The sequence below is a fragment of the Coenobita brevimanus genome, chromosome 83 (genome assembly GCF_032717465.1).
Source record: "Coenobita brevimanus isolate Jiangsu-jjx chromosome 83, ASM3271746v2, whole genome shotgun sequence".
In the NCBI taxonomy this organism is placed as follows: domain Eukaryota; kingdom Metazoa; phylum Arthropoda; class Malacostraca; order Decapoda; family Coenobitidae; genus Coenobita; species Coenobita brevimanus.
Genome location: NC_137036.1, coordinates 4,860,274 through 4,882,283, shown reverse-complemented (window position 1 = coordinate 4,882,283; position 22,010 = coordinate 4,860,274).

Below are 22,010 nucleotides of genomic sequence, written 5' to 3'. Positions count from 1 at the left end.
AAACCAGATCCCAAGATCTTATAGTAATATATGAAACCACTAAGAAAAATAGCGTGGGGTTCCACATACCCCACATTACCTGAGGAGGGTTAAATTGTAGGTTGCCAGGGCATGATAATAACAACCTCAGAGTTGTGCTCCGCAACTACTGTATAGCACCATCCCCCTCTCCATTACTCGTGTTTTTACTTCTCTCATCACCCCATCCATATATATATTGAACAACCATGGGGACATCATACAACCTTGCTGCATGCCCACACCGATCGTGAACCATTCATTTAGATGCCCATTTGCCCTTACGCATGCTTCATTACCATCATAAAAACACTTGACGGCACCTCGCATTCTACCATCTACATTGTACATGCGCAAAACCTTCCACAATCCTTCTCTATCTACTTTGTCGTATGCTTTTTCCAGATCCATAAATGCTATAAACATCTTACAGTCCTTCTTACAAGCCTTCTCCATTATCTGTCTCACTGCAAATATTTCATCCACACATCCTCTGCCACCCCTAAAGCCATCCTGTTCGTCACTCACTAGGACTTCAGATATCTCTCCTACTTTCTCTATAATAATTCTTCCATATACCTTCCCTACAACACTCAATAGACTTATGCAACGATAATTCTTGCACTCACTTCGCTCACCTTTATTTTGTACAGGGGTACAATCACTGCCTTTTTCCACTCTACTGGCACAGTTTCTCTCGTCCATGCCTTCTTACATCTCTCCACTTCATTCTGCTCTGTCCACTATACTTAATCATCTCTGCATACACCTCATCAACCCCAGCTGCTTTCCCGTTTTTCAGCCGCTTCACAGCACTCTTCACCTATGCGAGTGTCACGTCTCCTGGCACTGCATTCCTTCTCTGCACACCCCCAAAACCATTCATGTTTACAGCTGCTCTGCTCTCTCTATTCCCATTCATCAAGCTTTCAAAATATTCTTTCCATCTGGTCCTTACTTCATCCCCATGGGTTAATAATCTACCACCTGCATCCTTCACACCATCACATTTCTTTCCGCTTTTTCTTCTACATTTTCACACCTCTTTCCAGAATAACTTCCTATTTTCGGAGTAGTTCGCATTCATTTTTCTTCCTAGATCATCATTTACCTCCTTCTTTTTCCTCTTCACTAATCTCTTTATGTGCTTCTTGCTCTCCATATATTCAGTTCTTATTTCAACTGAACCCCTATCCTGTAACCACTTTAGCCACTTCTTCCTCCATTCCTCCACCGCTCTCTTAACCTCCTCATCCCACCAGGCAGTATCTTTCTTCTTTGTTGTTACTCTTGCCACACCAACCACTGCTTTAGCATTCCTAACTAAGCAGTCCCTATGTGCTTTCCACGGGCTGTCCAAATCCATTTCATTCCAGTTCACTGATTCTAACTCGTCCTCTACTTTGGTCCTGTAATAATCTGCCATTTCTTTGATCCTCAGGTTCTCAACTTTCAGTCTTTCTTCCTGACTGCTCCTCTCTCTCCTGATCCACCTCACTCCTTTCAGCTTGATCTTGCATACCACAATTACATTTTTTTTTTTTTTGATAATGAATGAAGGAAGGAAAATCAAAGGGGAAAAAAATTAGTCCATGTGCCTAACGGCATCCTTCATTCATACTTATAACAATTGGATTTAAATTCAAGTGGATTAAATGTATGTGGGAAGCAACTCCCAGGAAGTGAATTCCAGAGAGTAGTAGTTCTGGGGATAAATGAATTTTGATAAGCAGAGGTTCTGCATTGCGGGCGAGAGAGTGTGAGTTCATGGGCGCTCCCAGCTACCCGAGTATTTCGGGAGAAAATGTGAAGGGGAGGCACAATTGAAGCCAGTTCGTCAGAGCACTTACGGTAAAAAAAAAAAAAAAAAATCTCTACGTACTGATAATGGAGGAAGGTCCTGCGTAATGGCAGGATTATTGATTAATCTAATGGCTTTATTTTGAATTTTGTCCAACTGCCTCAATGCAACCGCTCCACATCCACTCCACATTGGTGAACAATATTCGATCTGAGAACGCACATGACTTTTGTATATTATGGTCATCTGCTCGTCAGTGAAGAACTCACAAACTCTGTACATAAGTCCCAATTTTTTGGAAGCATTTTTAAAAGGGATTTAACATTAGCTGTCCAGCTTAGGTTGAGGTTTAGAGTAACACCTTGGATATCAATTGTAATGGATATGAGAATATTGACATCATTTAAAATTATGTGAGAGTCTGAGGGATTGTTTCTGTCGGAGAATGTATTTAGTTTTCTCAGCATTAAAAGAGACCAGATTTTTTTGTCCCCATTGATTAATTTTAGAAAGGTCCTGGTTCAGAGAAATTGCTGTGTTTATTTGGGAATTTATAATATCTAATTGTGTAAAGGAGGTACTAAACGTGAAAGAACTATGAAGGGTCGAGTTATCAGCATAAGAGTGTATTGGGTTGTGTGTGACAGATAAGAGGTCACTTATATGAATGAGAAAGAGGGTTGGCACCAAAACTGATCCCTGAGGTATGCCAGCATTTATGGAATGAAAGTGAGAATAAATTCCATCTACCATGACCCGTATTTTTCTATTATGAAGGTAGGAAGAAATTAGAGGAACCAGTGATGCAAGGCCATAGTGTGATATCTTAGACAATAAGGCCCGGTGCCATACTCTGTCCAATGCTTTGATATATCAAGTGCTATTGTGTGTATTTCACCGTGTTGGTCTATTGTTTTGTTAATCTGATGAGTAAGAAGGCAAAGAATGTCTACAGTTAAACGTTCTCGTCTAAATCCATACTGCCGATCATTGATTAATTTATTAATTTCTAGATGCTTGACCTTGTAATGGAAGTTATTGCACTTGGTCTATAGTTTGATGGATCAGAAGTTGCCCCCTTTTTAGGAACAGGATGGATATTTGCTTCTTTCCAAGAGGCTGGAAAACTTGAGGTACAGATGCATAAGCGGAAAAATTTTGCCAATACAGGAGCCAACACTGAGGAGCAGTTTTTAAATACTATTGAAGGAATTTCATCTGGACCAGTGACTTTGTCTGCTGTGAGATTCTGTAATACAGCTTGTACGTATCTGGTGTGAATCATGAAAGGAGGTATTTGAGGGGAATTAAAATCAAGTACAGGAATATTGTGATTTTCTGTATTTAGGGTTGAGTTTGTTGAAAAATATGTCAATAAGAAGTTTGGCTTTTCCACGTTGGTCACTTGCTAGATTTCCATTGGAGGCTGTAAAGGTGGAATGAAAGAGGTGGTAGTGAAGTTAGTTTTGAATGAATTAAGGATTGACCAGAATATTTTGTTATCATTTGGGTTGTTTAGTAGTTTGTTAGCCTATCTGTGTAGAAAGTTTGATTTAGAAAGATTGATAATAGTTTTGGCATGGTTCCTGATATTTCTATAATAGTTAAAGGCTTCTTTGGTTTTGGTCCTTGTATAAGTGTTATAGGCTATTGTTTTATGTTCTGTTACTCTAGCACAGTTGTGGTCAAACCATTTAGGAGAATTACATCTTTTTCTGTAACTATGATGGGGAATGAATGTTTCCATGCCGACTTTAATGAAATCCTGTATGTGGCCCAATGTGGATATATATATATATATATATATATATATATATATATATATATATATATATATATATATATATATATATAGTTTCGTTTCGTTTTTTAAAGGCTCCAACATGCTTGCATGTGTCGGGCTTGGTCACCTAATGGCGGCTCTTCACACTGCATGATCCATTGCAGCCTCGCTGTTCAGTCCCATAACCCTGAGGTCACACTTAATGACCTCGTCCCATGTCTTTCTCGGTCTACCCCTCATAACCCCATCCCCAGTATTAACACTTCTCACCTTCCTCACCCAATTATCATCCTTCATCCTCTCCACATGTCCAAACCATCTCAATCTACCCCTCCTCATCACAACACCAATACACTCCAGTCCCATCCTACCTTTTAACTCTTCCATCGTAAACCCAGCCCCTCCAGACCTTGGACGCAGGGACGCACTACACATCCACCTAATCATTGTCATTTCTGTACGTCTTAGCCGGGGAATATCTTCCTTCTTCACTGCCCAGGTCTCACTACCATACAGCATTACACTTCTAAAACATGCTGCATACAAAGACCCCTTAGCACGTAGGGAGAGTCCTCTCAATGTCAGGAGAGGCAAGAGCTCCCTGAACTTCTTCCAACTACTTCCCATCCTAGCCACAGAACTAGCTCCAGCCCCACCTCCAGCACACAACATGTCTCCCAAATAACAAAACTCTTCCATACACTCAAGAGATTCACCAGCAAGTTCAATCTTTTCACGTCTGACAATCTCCACCTGCTCTCCCTGACACGCCGTACACATAAAATCAGCATTATCTCGCAGTCTACCTCTGATACCACTACATCTCTTATGCACCCATTTATCACAAACACCGCACAAAATGGAATTACTTCCCACGCCCTTGTGGCAAACTGCACATGGCTACTCTCCCTCATCTTTGACAGTACCGCCACCAACCCAAGATATCATCACTTTTGTTTTATCTGCATTTATCCTTAAGCCCTTGTGCCCCATACCATCTCTCCACTTCCTAAACCTTTCCTCCACCTCCCTTTCATTCTCTACAGTCAACACCAAATCATCAGCATACAACAACTCCCATGAGAGTCCGTTTTAAAGTCACGTGAAAGGGCTTCAAGTACCATGATAAACAACATGGGACTCAAAACTGGCCCCTGATGCACACCAACATTCACTGAAAACTCATCACTCAAATCTCCATTCACTCTTACCTGGGTGTGAGCACCCACATACATAGCCATAACCACCCTAACCACCCACTCCTCCAAGCCAAGCTTTCTCATTGACCTCTTCACCACCTCTCTAGGGACTCTGTCAAAGGCCTTTTCCAAGTCAACAAAAACAAAATAAAGATCCCTCCTCCTACCAATATACTTTTCCTGAAGCTGTTGAACAATGAATATGGCATCAGTGGTCCCCCTACCTGGCATAAACCTAAACTACATCTCATCAATATTCACTCTTTCTCTAATCATACCTTGTAAAACTCTCTCCATGACCTTCATTATCTGATCTAAAAGCTTTATACCTCTATAATTTCCTCTTTCCAGGGCATCACCCTTCCCTTTATACACATTTACAATTACACTCTTCGGCCAATCATCTGGGACAACACACTCATAAATAATCCTATTTATCAGGTCAGTGACTAACCTCACCCCTATATCGCCTGAGGCCTTCAACATTTCGGCAGTCAACCCAGACACACCTGCTGCCTTCTCCACCTTCATCCTGCCTATTGCCTCACTCACAGTAGCAGCATCAATCAAAGGCCAAGGGCCAGACACTGGATCTACTGGCCCCAAACCCTCCCTGTCCCAGTTAAACTCCTCATTCAACAACCAGTTATAATGCTCTCTCCATGCATCTTTAAGATCCTCACTGTTCACTACTACCCTTCCTTCATCATTCTTCACACACTGCTCACCTATAATATCCCGATTATCCCTCTTCACCTGACCTACCACCCTAAATATCATATTTTTCCTTTCCCCATGATTTAGGTTATCAAGTAATAGTCTCTGTGACTCAGACTTCACCCTGTATAGCTCTCTTCTAGCCGTCTGCTTGGCAGCCAAATATTCCTCTTTGCTACCACCCTTCTTCCATTCCCGGAAAAACCTTCTTTTCTCCTTAACTGCAGCTTCTACACCCTCATCCCACCACCAAGTTACTTAATGTCTTGGTGGTCTTCTTGTCCAACCACATGTTACATCAGTAACTCTCAAGAGATTGTTCTTGAGGGCTCTGTGCTGTTCATTAACGCCTGTCTACAGCTCCTTGTTCAGCCACCACTCTCCTCAACTCGCTGTAGAAAGCATCCCTTACTACTTGGTTTTTCAGCTTCCATATTTTCCTCCTAGGTACATAAGTCCTCTTTATCATCACTCGTTCTTTAAGCACCATAACACAAATCAATAGTTTGTGCTGCTGCACTCACTCCTCACCTCCTGTAACTTTAACATCCCTCACTAACCTCCTATCGGTCCTCCTAACCAGAATATAATCTACCTGACTGCTATTTCCCCCGGACTCATTGGTAATTAATCTACTGTCTCTTTTCCTAAAATATGTGTTGCACATAATCATGTTCGTTGCCTCCCCAAACTCAAGTATCCTTTCCCCTTCTGCATTCCTTATACTATACGCACATCCCCCATGCACTCCTTCATAACCTTGTGCGCTTCACCTACATGACCATTTAAGTCCCCTCCCAAAACCACTATCTCATCATCCCTCATACCACCCATTACATGTATTAAGTCATCACAGAATCTATCCTTCTCTGCTTCTTCCAATCCTGCCTGTGGAGCATATGCCGATATAATCGCAACTATTTTTCTACCGAACAGAATTTTCACTACCAATATCCTATCGCTTACTCTCATAACATTCATAACATATTCCACCCATTTCTCCGGAACCATTACATCAACACCTCCACATCCGTCTGTCCCCCCCTGCCAAAACAACTTATAGCAACAGTCCTTCCCAACAATCTTTCTGGCTGATCCACCCCTGTACCGGACTTCCTGCAAACACGCCATATCCACCCACCTCCTACTGAATGCCTCAACGACTTCCCCCGCTCTTCCCCTCAAACTTCCCACATTCCATGAACCCACCCTCATCCCCTTGGGTGATTTACTGTCCTCAGGCTTGCTTTGAAACTTATTCTTGTGTTTTGTCATATTCAGTACAGTATCAATAAAGGAGGATAGACATAACACAGGCCCCACTCACTGCACAGTCCTAGGTCCAGGCAATGGATCTGGGACCCCTAGCCCACCAACTTACCAGTGGCTGTGGTAGTGGCCTTGGGGCACCCTGCCAGAACAGCTGCAGGGACACCCTCCAAGCGCGCCTTGGCACTGCAACTATCCCGCCATTATACACCCACTGATAGGGCAGCCTCGTGGGGCGCTACTCCCAGGTTCAGGCCCCTCTCTATTGGGCGGAAGCGGCAGCCTAGGAACTGCAATGCCCTGTACTCTCTAGCATAGGCCTGAGCCCCATCTCGCCCTGGACCCACGATCTATGCCCATGGAACCCCTGTCACACCTCCCCCCAGAAGTCCGCCACTAGGTAGCGGGGACAAAGTTTTCTGGCCGCATGTCCTTGCTGGCGCTAACCCCTGTAACGCAGTGGGATGCGATGAGTGAAATGTAAAGTGCATGTGGTATAGTGCATAAGATAGTTAGAGGAAATGTTTGGGAGAGTATGCTGGTCTACTCTCCATGTTACTGTCACACTGAAAAAGTCAGCAAAGGGGGATGGTTAGAGCGCTTGTGAAACAGGAGCTCCAGCTCTCCCTATCACCAGCATTCCCATTCCCCTCGGAAGTACCACCCTGTTCGGCCCGTGCTACAGCCTCCTCCTATATATGTATATATATATATATATATATATATATATATATATATATATATATATATATATATATATATATACATACATATATATATATATATATATATATATATATATATATATATAGATATATATATATAGATATATATAGATATATATAGATATCAGCTCATCTCATCAGCCGTTTGAGTGTCCACTGCAGGACCGGCCTATCCCAACCAAAGTGGGGATGATACAGCCAATGTATCTCTACCAAGTGGCTTAGGTTGTCTGATAGAGATTGTATGTAGGGTGATAAGTGCTTGTGAGTGTAATTGTAGTGTTGGAGTGGCTTTGGATGTGTATGTAGTCTTTGAACCAAGTGTAATCGGCCCATGCAAGCCGACTGGGTGCAAGCATACTTTATACTATGCAACTGGTTCAATCACAGCACCCCTTATGTCCCCCAAGCAGTACGTGGCCAGAAGAACGCTCCCAGAGTTTATTACCCTGGCTTGTTGAGTCACCCATAGGCAGAAGGAAGAGGAAAGAATGAAGGAAAGATAGACAGAAAAGGAAGGAAGGAAGAGAGGAAAGGGCAGACACGGCTACTGGCCGTGGCCTTTTAGGGGCTCAGCTTCCGGCCGTGGCCTGTGTGGGGGAGCGGCTACCAGCTGTCTCCTGAAGGAGGGATGAGCAGCTACCGGCCGTCTCAAGGGCACCTTCAGAGCGGCTACCGGCCATCTCCTGAAGGAGGGGTGACCGACTGCCGGCCATCTCAGGGGCACCTTCAGAGTGGCTACCAGCCGTCTCCTGACGAAGGTGGGAGTGGCTGCCGGCCATCTCCTGAAGGAGGGATGAGTGGCTACCGGCCGTCTCAAGGGCACCTTCGCAGGGGCTACCGGCCATCTCCTGATGAAGGCAGGAGCGGCCACCGGCCGTCTCCTGAAGGAGGAGTAAGTGGCTACCGGCTGTCTCCTGATGAAGGTGGGAGTGGTTACCGGTCATCTAGAGGAGGTTCGAGCGGCTGCACACCGTCTCAAAAGGGGCGCGTCTACCAGCCGTTGCTGGGGTGCTGCCTGGAGCTATAGGAGTAGCTCCACCCCAATCCTGTCAATGGTCAGCTCGCCCGCAAGGTAGTCTCTGTTTCCTGCTGTGGTGGTGGCGGGCAGGTTCTGGGTCATAGGGTCGTGCAACCCAGGTAGACTTACATCCCTGTCGCCCGGAGTCGGGCCACGCTCTGTCTGCCCCTCCATAGGCTCCTCCTGGAGGTGTTTTGATGCCCTTGGTGACTTTTCCCGGCATTTTACAATAGATAGATTGATGTCTGTGTTGGTTAGGTTAGGATGGTAGACTGCTATATTCAATTATTTTAGGATCAGGAGGCTTGATTAAGTGAGGACATCAGGTTACAAGAGGTTAGGTGAGATTAAGTCTGGAGGGGGAGGCTGAGGATGAGATGGAGGGATGGCGTAGAGAGGTGTGGAGAGTGAGAAGCTAACTAGAAGATTGAATGTGAGGGAGGGGGAGACTGAGGATGAGATGAAGGGATGGTGCAGAGAGATATGAATAGTGAGAGACTAACTAGGAAATTGTATGAGTGAGATGGAGAGGGAGGGGGAGACTGAGGATGAGATGGAGGGATGGTGTAGAGAGGTATGGTGAGAGGCTAACTAGATTTTTTGAGAGGGGGGGAGACTGAGGATGAGATGGAGGGATGGTGTAAAGAGGTATGGTGAGAGGCTAACTAGATTGTATGTGAGAGAGAAGGAGACTGAGGATGAGATGGAGGGATGGAGTAGAGAGGTGTGAAGAGTGAGAGGCTAACTAGGAAATTGTATGTGAGTGAGGTGGAGAGGGAGGGGGAGACCGAGGATGAGATGGAATAGAGAGGTACTGAGAGTGAGACTAACTAGGAGATTGTATGTGGGGTGGAGAGGGAGGGGTAGACTGAGGATGAGATAGAGGGATGGTGTAGAGAGGTTTGGAGAGTGAAAGACTAACTAGAAGATTGTATGTGCGTGAGATGGTGAAGGAGGGGGAGACTGATGATGAGATGGAGTAGAGAGGTATGGAGAGTGAGAGATAAAAAAGATAGCCCCAAGATAGATAGAGGGATAGATTACATAGCCATAAGATAGACAGATAAAATTCGACAGCGGATTCTAACCAAATTTGTGTCGCCGGAGCTAAACAAGCAGACACAATGGGCGACGACAACAAAGATGAGGAGCGTGTGTACGGGGGATGCGAAGGTCCCAGTGCGATGTTCGTATGTGTAATTTTCAAGATTCTACATTATATTGCAGAAAAAGGCGAAAGAATTATGAATAAACTCATTAACCCAACCTTTGTACAGTTTAACATAGTGTACTAGATAATATACCGTTTTCTTTCATCCCAAGCACAGGGAAGAAAATGGGTTTGTTTACATTTTGGGGGGGGGCTAGTGTAAATGTGAATATCATGGTAGTGGGTGACAGGATTGGTGACTTTGGTGTGCAAGAGCTGGGAATGCATGTGGCGGAGGACCTGAAGCAAGGACAGGAGGTGCCATGCTTACTGAGGATATGCCAAGAAGTCTCTAGGTTCACTAATGAAGCGAGATCCCACTCTGCAGTATGTGGGGAATGTGTGTCTGGCAGAGCATGTCGTGGGGGAGTGAGTCAACCCACAGTCCCTTAGATCTGTCTTCTTCCCCACACCTACACCTTTACCTTTACTGAAGTGCCTGGCATGTGTCTTTAGCAGCCACGGAGCGTCATTATCCTCTATCCTCATCTATCCTGATTAACTCCACATTACTGATTCTCTCTTGTACATCGCTTCTTATACAATCCATATACTTTAATCGTTGTCTTCCTCTTGCTCTTCGTCCCTCTGTTCTTCCATGTAAACAGTCATTTTCAAGTTCTTTTTATAACATGTTCTCTATTGCACACCACAACACCTCCAAAGCCTCAAGGGATCACTAGTTCAGGATGTTTTCCACAGAGGAGGCGATAAAGCAGTTCCACAGTATCACCCGCCAGTACTCCTCCTCCTCCTCCTATGTGAATCTCTGTTTCTGTCTCTCTTTTTCTGTGTCTGCCTTCTTCTCTTCCTACTTCTCCCATCATTCCTGCCACATTTTATTACCCCTCTTTCCATTTCAGGTGGCTTTACATTGAGTGACAAGCCAAATGGTTTCCTGTAAGCCAGGAAATCATTTACAACGCTGGATGGTAACCATACAACCAACCCATACGTGTTCCTTACGTGTCAGCAAGTGGGTTGGCAAAGGGTTAGTGCCCCTCCCCATAAAACAGTTAACTCAAAGACTAACGGCCACCCCTTACGGGATTATGGCATCTGGCAATAGATAGATAGATAGATAGATACCGGACACCTGGCCCCTTCAACCTGGCCAAACAAACTGGAATAAAAGAATAAATTCTATTCAAGATGACACTTATTATTAATTAAAATGCAGCATAGTGCCCCCTGGAACACCTAGCCACCCCCACAAGGAATACACCATAGTGCCCCCATGAACTCCCGGACACCCGCATAAGGAGCCCACGGAGGAGCAGCAGCAGCGCGCTGGGACTCGGTGCGACAACGGCCTAAGTCAGCCTGGGCCGCGCGGCTCTATGACCCAGAGCCCGCCTGCCGTCGTCATGGCAGGAATACTACACTACCTTCCAGGTGAGCCTTCACTAACCAACTAAGGGGTGGAGCTGTCTGTCCAGCTCCTGCCAGCACCCTCAAGGAGTCAGCCTGTAGCTGCTCCCACCTTCACTCCAAAAGTGTCTTCTTTCTTGAGATGGCCAGTAGCCGATGCGAGGGTAACCAGGAGACAGCCGGTAGCTGCTCCTGCCTTCGCCCCGAAGATGTCCTTCTAGAGATGGCCGGTAGCCGCTCCAAACCCCTCCTGCAGGAGTCGGCCTGTAGCTGCTCCCACCTTCGCCAGACGGCCTGTAGCCTCTCCCACCTTCGCCAGACGGCCTGTAGCCGCTCCAAAGGCATTCCCCCAGAGACAGCCGGTAGCCGTTCGCCTCTCACTAAGGAGACGGCCGGTAGCCGCTCTGAGGGTAATGAGGAGACGGCTGGTAGCTGCTCCCGCCTTTGTCAGACGGCCAGTAGCTGGTCCGAAGGTGTTCCCCCTGAGTCAGCCTGTAGCCGCTCCCAACTTCGCCAAACGGCCTGTAGCCGCTGCGAAGGTGTCCCTGGGTTTGCTGGCAGTTCCTCACCCTCTCAGGCCACAGCCAGTAGCCGGGCTTGTAGCAGCGCCCCTAGGAAACCACGGCCAGTAGCCGGGCCCTACGGCAGGAAGTGGCCTAGATCTGCTCCGCTGCCTAAGCTTGATGCCTGTTCCCTGACCCCCAGCACAGAGGGCATAGAAGTGTATCAGAGAGGCCTTGTAGTCTCCCCCAGCCTCTGCTCCCTACAACTGGCTCTGGAGGAGACCCACCTGACGGACCCCGACGCCGACCGGTGCCACAGCCTCTCCCTGTCAGCGCCGCCCAGCCCTGGGGACTGCAGTCCTCGTGAACCCCAGACCGCCCCCAGAATGCCCGGGTGGGAACTCCCTACACCTCGATGGCGGAGGACCTCCCCCTCCGTTAGGAGCCTGAACGACTGATTCACGCAGTTGTTCGGCCCCAGCCCTGAGGGCCGCACTCCTGTCCCCAGCCCGGAGAGCACAGGCCCCTTCGCCACCCACAGCCCCGGACGAGAGCAGACACCCCTGCACGTGATCCTGTGCCCCCTGAGCACGGCATCCCCTGGAGGTGCCCAGCCCCGGTAGTAGCGGAGCTGTGTTGCCCCTCAGCCACACCCTTGACGCCAGATGAACCATAGTGACTGTGACTTTGAAATGATAGTGGTAAAGCAGTGACGAGGCAGAACAGTGAATTGATAGTAATAGACCCAAGTGTTAGTAAGCAGAATTGACACAGTGAATTACCATATAGTAATAAGATAAACACCAAAGCAGTGGAGTTAGTAACGATAATTAATCAAAAGTCACCTACAAGTAGAAAAAAACAAAGTGAACACGCTACCATAAAACTCTGCCTCATACAACCATAATCATAATTAGTCCCCAGCACCTTGCACCCCCCCCAATGAGAAATATCTCTAGCATCTCCACTTGCTTAGAGACCCTGGACTATACCAATTCAGAATACTTCGCCTCGAGTGTTGTTTTCACTGTATTCCCTAACAGTATCCTGCGAGATACTATTAACCCTATCTAGTTATAAGAGTTTATAATCGCCCAGTATATTGTGTCCGTAACATCTGCTGATTCCCTTGTCTGACTAAGTAATACACGTGTAAGGTTATTGCCTGGAGTTTTTGTGTCCTGCCTCTCTCTTATTTGTCTAAGCCCCGGTCTCGAAAGACAGCCCCGCCACACGTTAGGTGTTTAAGGAACGGGAAGCTGAACCAAAAACACCTAGCATTACAAATAGCACAAAACTCTCTTAGTAATGCGTGTATATTCTTAAAATCCTGCAAACAGAAACCAGATACTTGCTTGTCGTATTCTAGGAGAGAATTAGGCCTTAGCACACACAGATTGCCTTAACGACCTTCATGCAAACGATGACTATTAACCCTCTTATGGTAAGGACAACTTTGGTATTCTACTCCATTTAATGTCAGATTATTTTGCTCAGGTGAGGCGTATAGGAACTAGAGATTAATGAACCACGTGCAGTCGATAGGCACTGATTTCCGTGTACTCCCCCACAGGACGGTAGGTACGAGGATAACCATGGGGACTACGTACACAACGAGGTGGCCTGTGATTATAACGCTGCCTTCACTGGAGCCCTGGCCGCCATGATTGAGAATATCAGATCATCTCATGCTCAAATTACACTCCTACAAATATATAAAACAGGCGCGTGGAATTTGCTTTTATGTATCCCCTCCTATGGTGTTTTAATTTACTTTTGTCATGACAGTTTTGAGAATATCTGAGTTCCTTCATGCTCTGAACTGATTGTGTCTAAAAGACCCTTACAGGCCATACCAGGTTGGACTACCTTAATCCACATGATCACTCTATGTCCCTCTGAAAATAAATTTATTGTAACACCACAGGAGGAAGATTTTACGTGGTGTTCCTGGAAGAAATGAGTGAAAAAGTGTAACTAATGGAAAATTAGAGAATTATCATCATATCCGGACCTCCTTTCCCACCTTTGAGCAGGGTTTGGAGTAGCTTTGTCCAGACAGCCCAGATTTGCCCAATCAAATGGAACACACTTCCATTCGCTCAGCATTCAAGCCCCAGGAATCCTGGCTTTATCTGATACGTCAAAAACATTCACCACGTTCTGTAGCTTCACATAAACGTATCCGATAGTCAATCCGGACGCTATCACATTAAAAAGGGGTGCCAAATCCCTGATCATGCGCTTCTCACAATATTCATCCAGCCAGCTCGATCTCGTCAGTCCCCTAACCTCACCGACTTCCAAACCTCACTTCCTCACACACTCATCTACCATATCCCTCCACCTTCTCCTTGGCCTACCTCACCGCCTCCCTCCTTCACATTTGCTCAGATATACTTTTTCCTCACTCTATTGTTATCCATTCTCTCCACATGACCATACCACCTCAGTGCACTCTCTTCGATTCTAGTGTCCACAGACCTCCTCACACCACATCCTTCACGAATCACATTATTTTGTATGCTATCCACTCTCTGTACTCCACATACATTCCTCGGCAGTCCCATCTCTATTGCTCTCACTCTTGGCTTTTCATTTTCATGCCACAGTCTCACATCCATATGTTAAAGCTGGCACTAACACTCCTTCATGTAAGCCTCGTGCAGCTGCAGCACTCAAGATGTGTGCAAGAAAAAAAGTTACCTAAAGAAGTTTCTGCCACAGTAATCCCATCAGGGAGTTCCTAGAAGAGAAAAAATTGTGGTGATGAAGGCAGCACCAGTGATGATGAGATGATTATAATGATGATATTGATGACTGATAATGATAATAACTGACAATGATGGTGATGGCAATTTTGATGATGACAAACCTTGTCTCCTACACATAAAGTCTGCTCTCCATAATCACAATCATTCATACTGTCTCCATTATTTACTAACGATAAGTCAGAGTCCTCCAAAGTTTGATAACATACCTTGCAAAATAAATCCATAAATATGAAGGTAAATGTTTAAATGGAACTGTCAGGCTTCTTTCTTTTAATTATATAAACATACATACTGTACAATGCTCATTACATATATAAACATACATACTGTACAATGCTCATTACATATATAAACATACATACTGTACAATGCTCATGACATAGTAAGACTTGGAGGTGGAGTGACATGGGAATAGGAAGAAGAATCTAAGTAAGTATTACATCCTTACCACTGTACATAATAACATAATTTAGGTCCCTATACTTTTAAGGCTGACTGGCAGTTATGTACAGTACTACATTTTGGTTACTGCTAGAAAGCATCCTTCAATTTACAGACCTTTTCAAACTTACGCAACTTTCCTATCATCAATACTTAACTGGAGGCCTTGACTGATGGAAAATTACTTAGTTTTTATGAAACAAACAAGTACATACGCATGCCAGCATGCATGCACACACTCTCTCACACAACTGCACACACACACACACACACACACACACACACACATACAAAATGAAATTCAACTATCAACTGCAACAGGTTCTGAGTTGCGTAAATAGAAAAATATCCACTTTTCCTGGATTAATCAAGACAACAAAAACACAATGGTCTGAATATGCTAACAGAAAAGTTACGAAACTTATTTATGAATAACTGAACAACAAGCATTCAATGGAAATTAAATAAGGTCCACTTAATGATTGGTGAGTGGGTGTATATGTGTATGAATGTTTTAAACTTTAATGGCATTACAAAAGAACATACATCTGCTCACAACACACCCATATTCACTATAATTATTATTTTTGGTAACAAAATAATGTTCTGTGTTAATTATGATAAACATCAAAATACTCTGAATACACTACAGTTCACCCTCTATATAGCAAATTGATGAGGTGCAGTGAGTTGTTAAATGCTAAAGTTCTTTACTGAGTATCATGTGGTCATCATAATTTCTGAATCAGGTTGTTATATCTGGCATCTACCTTATGTTATACAATGTGATGCTTGAAGTGTTCATGCATCCTGTTATAAATTTGTGTTTAACTCAAACCAAGCCATCGTGTGGTTGGTCAGTCTTATCCATCATATATGCCAAAACTGTTTGGTTGACTCAAGAGTTAGCTATGGCTGATATTAAGTAAACTGAGGTTGCTACAGGAAAGCTTTACTGTAACTAAAAAAAAAATCATACAGAAGGCTTACTTACTTTAAAAACAATTATATCAATAGAAGCTTGTTTTAAAGAGGCTTTATTGTACTTTACAAAATTGTTAATTAGTTTTTCTACGTGCTAGTGACTTAAAAAAAAAGGGAACAAGTGATTTTCTTGTATGAACCTTTACTGGGGTGCCAGTGGCTGGCCCTTTGAATTCACTTAGCCCAGATAATGCTTTGAATTTTGTACCATACAAAAATGAGCAAACTAGATTACTCCTGGATGACTGGGCTGGAGGTAGCTGCTCTTGTGCATCTGCTGCCCTCCTTGAGACTGCATCAGTTTCTTTCCCAACATTAGTGCTAGAAAATTCACTAACTGATGTACAGGAACCTGATGTGCTAGGTACATTATCTTCTTCGCAATCACTTTCCCAATCACTTATAATACTGCTGAGGTGTGAAGGGATCTGCATTCTGTGTCTCTCCTCAACAGTTTTAACAATACTGGGACCTGAAGTGCCCTGTATATTCTCTCTCTTCTCATTATTTCTCTTATCAATACTGGAAGCTGAAGTGTCCTGTATATTCTCTCTCTTCTCATTACTGCTTTGATCAGTACTGGGAGGTGAAGTGCTCTGTATATTCTCTCTCATCTCATTACTGCTTTGATCAGTACTGAGAGGTGAAGTGCTCTGTATATTCTCTCTCATCTCATTACTGCTTTGATCAGTACTGGGAGGTGAAGTGCTCTGTATATTCTCTCTCATCTCATTACTTCTTTGATCAGTACTGGGAGGTGAAGAGCTCTGTATATTCTCTCTCATCTCATTACTGCTTTGATCAGTACTGGGAGGTGAAGTGCTCTGTATATTCTCTCTCATCTCATTACTTCTTTTAATACTGGGAGTTGACGTGCCCTGCATATTCTCACTCTCCCTATTACTTCTAACACTGAAAGGTGCTGTAATGCCCTGCACGTATTCTCTCTCCCCATTATTTCTGAGGATGTTGGGCGATGACTCCGATTCTGAGGTGGGCAACAAAGAAGCTGTAGGAATTACTTGGGTGAGTAATGGAGCAGCAGGTGTGGGTGGTGCAGTTTCTCTCAGTATGGTAGTAGTGGAGGTAGTAGGAGTTATTACTTGTGTCGGCACTGGTGTGCTAGATGTGGGAAGAGCCACTTCACTTAATATGATGGGAGGTACAGGCTGTAATTTCCCCTTGCAACCTGTTCTTCTCCTGCCTCGAGGCCCCAAAGCTACAGTCAGAGATTCCTTAGGTATTACACACATGAAACTTCTCACGTTCTTGTCCTGTAGTATTCCAGGTTTCTTATCTTGTTGACTACTGGAGGCAGTTGCTTCACCATGACAAGTACCAGATGCTAGAGTATGATCTGGTGTGTGGTTTTCATTACAAACTGCTTCCCTTACTACGCTGCCTTTGTTGGTATTCTGAGGCTGTTCTGCCATTTTATTCTTTTCAGGACTTCCAAAGTGTCTGTTCATTATGTAATCATTTGTCGTGTTGGAGGCAGCAGCTCTGTCACGTATGTCTGCTCGTCTGGTCCCTAAAATAAAGAGTTGTTATTAGCAGCTGATGAAAAAAAAAAAAAATCTGCAGAGATGAAGAACCTTAGCATGTTTGTTCAACCTGACAAAGATCCTTAATCCCTTTCAATTATGCTGTTAACCATGTGTGGTCTGAATGAAGTGTCAATATGAATGGCAGTCAATGTGGCTTCTTACCGTACTTCATAACTATAGCTCAATGAATTCCACACAGCCACAACTTGGTATAGTATTTAGGTTACTGGAGTGGTCCAGTTCCACCCAGCAAAAACTAACTTACAGCAGCTGATCACGTAAGCACAAAGAGGAAAGGGATATGAAAACTACCAGTATGGATACAATATTGAAGCTGCGAAAGAAGACACTATTGATGAGCTGCAATATTACAACCTGTACTCTAACATATACCATCCATTCACCAAATTCTTTATGGCCACATTAGAAGCATAGGGGCCCAAGGCTAAGCTACTTGGTCCTCACATTTAAGGAGAGAATGTCCAGTTGCTTGTCTCTGGGCTGTAATATGAGCACTCAGTCCAAAGCAAGTGGCACTATATATACACTAAACCCCAATCATCAAACAGGATTATAAAAGCAATAAATCCCAATCATCCCATAAACATAACCCTAAAGAGCCCTACGTACCAATATCAGAGACTGAAGCCTCTTGGATGGACGGCTGAGGGAGGGTATCGGTGCATGCAGGTGTCAGCGGTGGCAGGCTGAAGGGGCAACCGGGGCGTCCAGGAAGCTGGAAGAGGGCAAAGGTGTCCTGTTGGAGGGACTGGAGGTTTTCCGACACCTCCTTGACCAGGGTCGGGTGTATGAGGTCCATCCCTCGATCAGGTTCCTTTCCGTCACCTGCCAAATAAGGAGAGAAATCATGAAGAGTAATAAAGGAGGCAAGATAAAGAACAGAAATAAAGAAAGAAAATCACATCCAGCAATAAAGAAGGCAAAATCATTTACAGTGATGAGGATGGCAAAAATCATGTACAGTCAGGGAAAGTTCCGCATTACCCACTGTTCGGAGCACTGGTGGTCGACGAAGAGTCACGAAGCAGCAGCCAGACCCCACTCGTCTGGTAACTGTGAGTGGATGGAAAGGTGGCCGGGGGTGGGAGGGTTTAGAAAGTTGCTCACGTCACAGTATGAATAAATGTTTACTGTTAAAAGTATGATTCTTTGCATTCGTTTTGTAATGTTCAATAGGAATGATAGTTACAGAGACTGATCTTATAATTAGGACTTCCCATGTCATTCTGTCAAAAGGAAAACCAAAAACCTCTAAGTTCGAGATGAATAATTACCAGAATAACACTGGAAATGTTGCCAGGTGGATGTTTATAGAGGGATGACAGGATAAATACATAAATTTATACGAATTTACCTATATAATATATATATATATATATATATATATATATATATATATATATATATATATATATATATAGATAGATAGATAGATAGATAGATAATTCTATAGATAGGTGGGTAAGTAGGTGGGTAGGTAGGTGGGTGGGTAGATGGGTAGATAGGCAGACAGATGGATAGATAGGTAGATAGACAGATGGATAGACAGGTGGACAGACTGATGGATAGATAGGTATATAGACATATGGACAGATAAGTAGATAGACAGATAGGTAGACTGACAGGTGGATGGATTTTTTTTTTATGCGAGAAAGAAGGAACCAAAGGCCACGAGCCCGCAAAAACTGTTCCTTCCAAGATAGATAATATAGTGGTTTAGTTTTCGAGTCAACACAAAACATATACTTGTATGTTATATTGTTACGAATATCTCCGGGGGAAACGTCTCATGTTAAAGTCGAGAGAGAATGAAAGCATTCAAACCTCTGTCCGAACCCAGCGAACTTCCATAACTTTCCTGATAACACTAACTACAGACATCTACTTTTTTTCTTTTCCATAAAATGCTAGCATCATACTGTCATGTATCCTTACTAAACTCAAACACATCGTCCAAGTCATACATTGCAGACTTACACGTGATTCCCAATCTATCACCAAACCCTCCTATGTCCCCAGGCCCCCGCCTCCCCTTCCTTCACACTCACAGTTACCAGACATGCCAGGTCTGGCTGCTGGTTCACATTCACCCGTCTCACACCAGTGCTTCGGGAGGTGGGTAATGCGGAACTTTCCCTGACTGTACAATACAAAACAGTAATAAAGGTGGGAAAACCAACGGTACAAAAGATGACCAAATCAAGTACAGTAATATTGGAAAGAAAATCATGTATAATAATAAGAGGATGCAAATCACATACAACAAGAAAGATGACAAAAACACCCATGATAAGGATCATCTATCCATCAATTGACAGATGTCTTAATCCCGTAAAGGGTGGCCATAAACAAATCGCCTCCATGTCACTCTGTCCCTCTCCATTTCACTGCGCTGCTCCCAGCTCACACCCCCCTCTCTCATAATATGAGTGGAGAGATATATTATATCTCCACTCCATCCCTGCACCTCATCCTTGGCCTCCCCCTCCCTCTCCCCCTCTCCACCTTATCCTTGGCCTCCTCCTCTCTCTCCCCCCTCCACCTCACTCACATACACTCTCCTCATCAGTCTCTCGCTCTCCATCCTCTCCACATGACCAAAAGATCATGCAGTAATAAAAATAATATCACGTACAGCAATAGAGGCAAAATCGTTTACAATAAAGTCAAATAAAGGGGCAAATCATGTACAGAAAGTTCAAGGCAAACTTAAACAGTAATAATGGATGCAAATTATGTACAGTAAGTCCAAATAAAGAAGGTAAATGATGTTCAGTAACAAACAGATAAAGCATGTACCGGTACATTAAATTCAAGTAAAGGAGGCAAATCCCCAGCCCTGCATCACATCCTCAATCTCCCCTCCACCTCACTCACACAAACTCTCCTAGCTCTGTATTCTCTATACATGACCAAACTATCTCAAGGTAAAGTTAAATATTGAAGTTCAATTGCCTCTCCTGTCTCTATTTCATCACTAGATTCACATACGCTTGGGTGTGATGTAGTGGTCTAAGGTGTATGTTATCATATACCCGTGGATGACAATATGCACCCTTGTCCATCATGTTTCATTCTAGTACCCATGAATCCAGCAATGTGAGACAGGAGAGGCAAATGGACTTTAGTATTTCACTGCACTTCTAGTGCTTTTTAGCACACAACCACATCCAATACTGAAAACATTTCTCACGCACCCACGACCTTCCCCTTGGTGGTGTGATAATTCATAACCAAGGTGTGATAATCTTCAAGCGCCTGTTGAGGTAAAGCGGCAGGGACTGGGGATGCATGTAGAAGCCGGTGCGAGTTAACATGTATAACAAATGATGATCATGTACACTGGTCATCATCATAATCATCTAATCCTGTGGTGCCCCATGAGGAGCATAGGAACCCAGGGCTAGGCAAGCTGGTCCTGACACTTAAGGTGAGAGTGACCACCTTCACTCATCCTTGAGTGGCATTATGTGAGCAATAAATCCAAACCTCCCATTGAACATAAACCTGCATGGGCTCAATCTGATTGGAGCACCTTAATTACCCACTATAAACACCAGGCATCATAATTTGGTAATATGGTTACCACCCAGCATTGTAAATGGTTTCCTGGTGTACAAGAAACACAAGATTAATGCTTCATTTATACTTTACACCTGAAATGGTACAGCACCACTCTGTAGGAAGAACAGTGTAAACCGTATCCAGCACACAAACCTCCAGTTCTTACATTTGGCAAGAACAGTATTTTGATCACTGGGGAAACACCTATTGCTAATTTCAAAACTGTTTCCTATAATGTGCTTTTGTGAGGAATGCACTTATCTGGAACTTATAAAGAAGAAACATACACTATAAATCTAATGGACACTACTGTATACAGTATATTCTAATGGGATAATTATTATACAACAAGGTACAGTGGCTACAGCAATACTAAAATGCCCGCCGAGACCGCCACAGGACCTCCCACCTCACCACCCCCCACACCACCGCCGAGCCGCCACCCCACCACCACCCCAGGAGGACACACAGGTGAGGTTAGTGACCTCGGGCAAGAGGGTCATCGGGACATCCCGGCCCTGATCCCCTATTCCTCGCAAGTGCCCCAACCCCAGGCGTTCAGACAACCTGAACTACTGCGCGGGCGGGGTAGTGACCGTCAGACCAGGGGTGGGACTGAAAAGAGGTCAGTCCCAAGTAGCACCGTCTTGACGGTCTTGCTACACCCTCTAGGGCAGGAAGAGGCCCAAGGGCAGGAAGAGGCCCAAGGCTATGGCCTTAAAAGAGAAATAGACACAGGCTACGGCCTGACAAAGTGTGTAAAGGGGAAGGTGACCCCATGCTCCGGCCTTAACATCGCTGAGGAGAGAGAGAGTTGCCTGTGTGCATCCCTCTCCAGTTGTACTTTGGCTACGGCCAGAATACGGTCCAGGGTAGAGAGACCCTGCTACCGTACGTGTAGCGCTACCCAATTACGGAAGCGGCGACTGGGCCGGCCTCTCGCCGGAGCAGACGGGTGATCCCGTTTTTCTGTTAGTCGATTCCCGTACGGGCAGACACTCAGTTACGACTGGGGCACGTACCAGGGTGGAGAATTCCCTGACGGTAGGATCTGTCCGTATT